This window comes from Anoplophora glabripennis, unplaced genomic scaffold, assembly GCF_000390285.2.
Source record: "Anoplophora glabripennis isolate ALB-LARVAE unplaced genomic scaffold, Agla_2.0 scaffold214, whole genome shotgun sequence".
NCBI lineage: Eukaryota > Metazoa > Arthropoda > Insecta > Coleoptera > Cerambycidae > Anoplophora > Anoplophora glabripennis.
Window position 1 is genome coordinate 132,395 of NW_019416375.1, and position 6,830 is coordinate 139,224.

The following is a 6,830-nucleotide window of genomic DNA, read 5'->3' on the forward strand; positions in this document are numbered from 1 at the left end:
TTCTTAATAAGTATTGGGCGGAATTATAAAATTTAAAGTCTGTTCTAAAGAGAATTGTAAGAGCTTTAAAAAGAAATATTACTCAACCCCCAATGCCATTTAAATATTTTGGGGTGATGCTTACCCTTGCTTGGGGGTGAAAGTGGCGGAGTCAAAAATACCAGCAGAGAATCTAAAATCGACGTGTCTGAGCGTTTTTCTACAATCTTGACGCAGTTCGTGAAAATGGCTCTGTTTCGTTTTCATTTGACCACTCTGTATAATTACAATGTGTAATTAAGGAAGCTACGAATTTCGTGCTGATCACTGACTGGCTTCTTTATTATGTCGCGGAACAAGAATAAAATTAACAGCTAAATTACCAGTTAGAGAAAGACGTTCAGTACAATTTGAGAAATTAGATTAGATTAATAACGTCCGTGAAATATTTGCATTTGTAAAATATTTGGTATCCAAAAAGTGACACTAAATGTATGTTAAACGCATATTACGGTTCAGCATAGTCATATTTGTCGTACAATATAATATGCTGTGGTTGTGGAAGAGAAATAAATCGTGTTTTTACGGCTCAAAAACTAGCCCGAAAATGATCATTTCATGCATAATCCTTCGGCCAGGCTGATTTTTTGTGAGCAGATAGTAAAAATAGTATAGAATAATATGTACCGTATCCGCACGCTAAAAAAGGCGGGCGACATTGTTTAAAAGTCAATATTAAACAAATCAATCATTAGAAATTCACGTTTTTCGACTGTAACTTTATTTTCTGACGGTTCTACAGAGAAATGGTAAAATACTTTTTTGTTCGCTTTTAAAAGATCTACAAAACGACGTCTCGAGTGCCAAAAAATATCCATTCAGTCAAAAGTTACTTGCAAAAAACCGCCAATTATGCCATTTTAATTAAACAATAATAAATCGCGATATTATCACAGATGCTTCTTCAGATAACACTCAATCAATCCTCACTGCAGACAAATAATTTGTGCGAAAGCCGGAATCCGTAAGTGGATTATTTTGCGGGTTATGGCCTTATAAACAAATTAACTTATTAACGATCTGTACAAATCTGAGCGGTACCCGAGGTCGCGCCAATTTTTTTATTGGTAGATTTAACAAAAAGCTATCGAGTTCCATTGTTTTTTCTCAAAAAAATGCATTTTTATAGCGAAGGGAAATTATTTAAAAAATTTCCTTAGGTGCAAAATTAAATACGCCCTTAATTTATAAGCGATATAAAAACTATTACTTCTATAGTAAATTTAAAAATAAAGTAACATAAATTTTATTGAATAATCTCTTTTACAGTATGTTAGAATCTCTTATACTTATTTGAAAATAATAATTGGGTGATTATAATAGGATTTTAGATAGTAGATACATATTGTCATTACTATTTCTGTGTTAAAAACGTAAGTTGTTCAATTAGGTTAGACCTTTCTTAATGTAAGTATTTTAACTTTTTCATGTTGTGATGTGAATATAGGTAATTGTGTTATTTTTACCTGCAATTTATTATTACCTTTCATTGACTTGACCATCATAAACATTATCAACTTTGTTGGTCGTATTGTGAAAATAAAACCAGAAATTATAGTTGATGTCCAAACGGCAAGACAGCTACATCATATTGATATTACAATCTCTGGTTTTTCAAATAAGGACTTGTTTGGCTTATACATATATACCGCTGACTGTATTTAATGAGTTATCGAAGCCAACGTCATGTATTACAATAATGGAATAAATTCAGGTTTTCCATACAGAGGTTTTGTTCAGACTGCTTGAAATTTCAAATGGAGTTGACTGATGGTGATGTTATCGAAAATATGGTGGATAAATTTCTTTATACGTTTATTCTTATAACAACTAGGTATAAGCACTGTATTTATTACGTTTGCAAATGTAGTTGTTAATTAATAAACGATAATGATAATTCCTTAATAGTGTGTATCTGTTTTGTGTGTATACGCTCTTGCTGACAGAACAATTGTTTTCAAAAACAACAACAGTTTTACATATACTGAAAAAAGACCCTATATTAAAGATTTTTGTGAGAAAGAACTGGTAACAGGTTTAACATTAAGACAGTTTTTCAAAAGAGCAACACTTTACGGATAATTTTGCCAAAAACTTTACCGGAATATAAAATTTAAATTCTGCATTTACACTTTACCTTTTGATTGTGATAAACATTATGTTGGCCAAACCTTTAAATAAAATTAATCCCAAAATGTTATTCAATGCAACAATACAAATTTTGAGAATTCGGTAAAAGAAAACGAAAAATGTCGGCCTTTATTTTGTTAAACTGCCAACGACAAGATAAATAACAATAGAATTAGGTAGGTAGGAAGGTAGATAAACGAAACAAAAAAAAAACAGTCTCGTTTTACTATAAGGCAACTTGAGTTTTGAGACTGAAACAGTGTAATCAAGAAGAATTATATTTCTAGTAAGGCAAAACTAAATATACAGGGTGACCCAGAATAACGTGTACAATGGAAGACCACAGATTCGCGTGGATTCACAATAGGCAGATTTAGACAAATTCACCTATAACCGAAATCGCTTCGTTTGGCCGCTAGATGGCCTCAAAGTTCGTGAAAATTTTTTGAATTTTGTAAATAACTCAAATACGTATTAATTAATTTTGCTTTCAATCTACAAATTTTGGTGTTATACAGAGTGTTTTTTTTTTAATTTACAACCTCTACAAAATTGGTGTATGGGATAATATCCGTTCATAACTTTTCCTCTTTCGGGCAATAATAACAACTATTTTTTACTTGATAGGTGATATCATTTGGAAGTTTTTGAGCCTCTTGCAGAATTTTGATTAAATGAGCGGTTTGACCACAAAAAATATTTTTTAAATGTCTACATTATCTTACCACTCATATTACAATACTTAACAAAGTGCTAGAAGGCACTGATTTTGTAGGTTGACTGTAAGTAATTCCAGTCTGATCTTTGTCATTGTACCTGGTTCTTAATGAGTGTTTACGACGGTAAGATATACCACCTATTACTTCATTTTTCGATATGGATACACACACATACGACGAATTAAAGTTACTTACAGCGTGCCTAATTGAAATAATTACAAAAAATAATTAAATACAACGCATTGATAGCATTATTATTGGCCCTGTTATTTTACCCGATAGACCGAATGGAGAATTTTATTATTTTTTACTACACTGCTCAAAATAATTAGAGGAACACTTATTTAAATCTCAATAACTTTTTTATTTGTAATACTATATAAATCTAATAATGCATATCTTAAAGACTAACATTTTGTTCGAATAAATTTACGAAAGTAAAACATTTACATAATCACTCTTGAGACAACAGCGCCAATTCAAAAAAACTGCAAGAAATAAAGTGAAGAGTCTGTGATCCTGTCTGTATAACATAAAGGTCCTGGTGAGATTTGGTTGACTAATATCGTGTATGTCTTCCATCAGCACGAATTGACACCTCCGTGGTAAGCCTCGGATGAGCCTACGAATGTCTTCTTGTGGTATATTCTCCCATTCTTCGATTAGGGCATTTGTTAACTGTTGGAGAGTCTGAGATGGGTCTGGGCGCCTCCGAACACGCCTATCTAACAAATCCCAAAGATGTTCGATGAGGTTTAAATCAGGACTTAGCGGAGGCCAATCCATGGATTGTATCCCGTGATGTTGAAGGTAGTTCATGGTGATAATCGCAGTATGTGGCCTTGCGTTATCTTGCATAAACAGAAAATTTGGACTTATACCATAAGCGTCTGGTATAACATAATCTTCTAGAATGAGATTAATGTACCGTTCAGCTGTTAGAGTCCCTGAAACTATGACAAGATCGGTTCTTTCATCAAGACTAATTCCGCCCCAAACCCACCACCAAATCTTTCGACTTCTTATATGGTAGCTGAAACGAGACCTTATGTGATACGGAGTTAAAATAGGTTTTTGCACGGATCTTTTTGGTCTCAAGTTTGCTTCTCTCAGTCTATTCCTAACTGTCTGATCGGAAATTTCCAACCCATGAGTCGTTCTGAGCCTACTTTGAAGGTCTTTTGTTGTGGATGTACGAGGACGCAAGGAGGATAGGACTAAAAACCTGTCCTGAATTCGGTTTGTTTTCCTCTTAGGACCTTGTCCAATGCGACTTTTATATCCTCCGGTTTCTAAGTAACGATTCCACACGCGATTTATGACAGAAGGGCTTACTTTAAAATCTCTTGCAACCTTTCGAATACTGGTGCAATACTCTATACTAGCAACAACACGAACGACTTCAACTTCACTTAGATATCTCATTTTTTACAATTTATGCTGAACTGTCAACATTGTTCACTATTCCAAGGCACAGCATATTTCTAAATTGAAATTTTGATTGTATGTTTCACTTTATTTCTTATAGTGTTTTTGAATTGGTACTATTGTCCCAAGAATGATTATGTAAATTTGTTTTATTTTCATAAATTTATTCGAACAAAATGTTAGTCTTTAAGATATGCATTATTAGATTTATATAGTATTACAAATAAAAAAGTTATTGAGATTTAAATAAGTGTTCCTCTAATTATTTTGAGCAGTGTAATTATCTCAATAAAATTAGGTACGTTGTAAATAACTTTAATTCGTCATATGTGTGTGTAATAACCATATCAAAAAATGAAGTCACATGTGGTATATCTTATCGTAGTCAACACTCATTAAGAATTGGCAGGTACAATGACTTTAAAGATCAAACTGAAATTACAGTTAAGCTACAAAATCAGTGCCTACTAGCACTTTTAAGTATTGTAATATGGGTGGCAAGATAATGTAGACATTCGAAAAATAATTTTTTGTTTACAAACCGCTCATTTAATCAAATTTCTACAAGAGTCCCAAAAACTTCCAAATGGTATCACCTATCAAATTAAAAATAGTTGTCATTATTGCCCAAAAGAGAACAAAATTATGAACGGATATTTTCACTCCACATCAATTTTGTAACTGAGAGTTATTTCTTTAATTATCTATCTACCGTTATGACCAGTATCATAACGAGTCTGGGTTTCAAAAGAGTTTACTATTTAATTCTCGAAAGGGAGTTTATAATCATCATTACCTTTTAATTAATACGAGGGAACTTAGAAATGTTGTATGTTCAGAGAATGAATTTCGGGCACTTACCATCTATTGCTTACTTAGAATGTAATCCAGTGACTAGCTGTACAGGGTTACACTGAAGTTGGAAGAAACAGAAAGAAACACCAAAAGTTCCAGGAAGGGTTTTAATAATAATACAAACAAAACAAACAAACAAGCAAACTACACAACGGCTCGAAAAACATTATTAATTACTTTATTGACACGCGATAGCGTACCGAGATTCAAGGAATACTCGATCCATAGCAAAATTTGGAATGACTATCCATTATTAAATTTAATTAATTAGCCCGAGACTCCAAAACTAAGTCGACTGCTCAATGTGAAACCCAAGGAAGAATTGCTTTTTCGAAATCTTTTCTGAATTCGACACCTCGCTTCGACACGCCCATTTCTTGGGTCCTATCTTATTGGCGGGAATCCTGAATGTCGGGACGCTTTGGCATAACTGTGCCATGTTAATAATTACCTAATTGACTGGACTTACATTTATATACATTATATGGGTTTCTTTGTTCTGGCTCAAACTACACTGGTGCCTCCCGGACGCAATAGATCATTCTCACATGACGCCGACTCTAAGTGAACTTGTTCGAAAAATATTGCTAAATTTCTCCATACCATACCTACTTGAGAGCCATTAACATTCCGATAAATTAGTGTTGACTGAAATATTTTACTTTTTGGCCCCTCCGTTCCGAGAACTAACAAATAAAATACCACGCGTACCGGCTTTTGTTACATTTTTGTACGATTTGTAAGTTTAAAAAAACACTCTTCTATAAAATTAGAATGTGTAAATCGAAAGCAAAAGTTCACGCCCCAATAAAATCGGTTAATACGTATTCGAGTTATTTACAAAATTCTAAAAATTTTGACTAAGTTTGAGGCCATCTAGCGACCAAACGAAGCGATTGCGGATATAGGGAATTAGCCTAAATCTGCCTATTTTAAGCCGACGAATCTGTGGTCTTGCGTTATACACGTTATTCTGGGACTCCCTGTATAATCCCTTGACTAATGCTTTCGATAGTTTATTTCTAGTGTTCCTCGTATAAAAAAAAGGTATTATTTGAATCGACTTTAATTATAAACGACAGATGTCAGTACTGTCGCCTGGCAAAATATAAATATATTTTATATTTTTCGAAGTATTGTGTAAAATATGTAGTTTATCTACTAATGCGAAAAGTTGGATTTTACTTACTCTGCAGCATGCGTAAAATTAGTATGTTTTTGACTTTTTGCTAAACTCAAAACTTTTCAAAATACCTTTAATAGTTTTTGATATACCTACCCATTCAAATTGGGACACCCTGTATAATTTCAGGTCAAGTTATCTGCATTATATTACCCTATGGACGTATATATTTAGTCGTCGAGCTCAGGGGGTTTCGAATTCATTTTGTGGACGTTAATCTCAACCCCTACTTTATATTACCGACATGTATCGGTAGAGAATACTCTCGGGATTTGCCTTCTAAAATTGGAATATCAAGGCGGGCTTCAAAGCAGGAAATTGCTGTTGTGCTTTCAACATTCACCGCCAATATCGTAAATAAGAAATTTGTAGTATTTTTACATACAGCTTATCAATAAATACAAATTTTTCTTATGGACCAAGGGTTTTTGAGATGCAGGGAATCATTTTTTTTAAAGAAAACCGTAATTTACTCT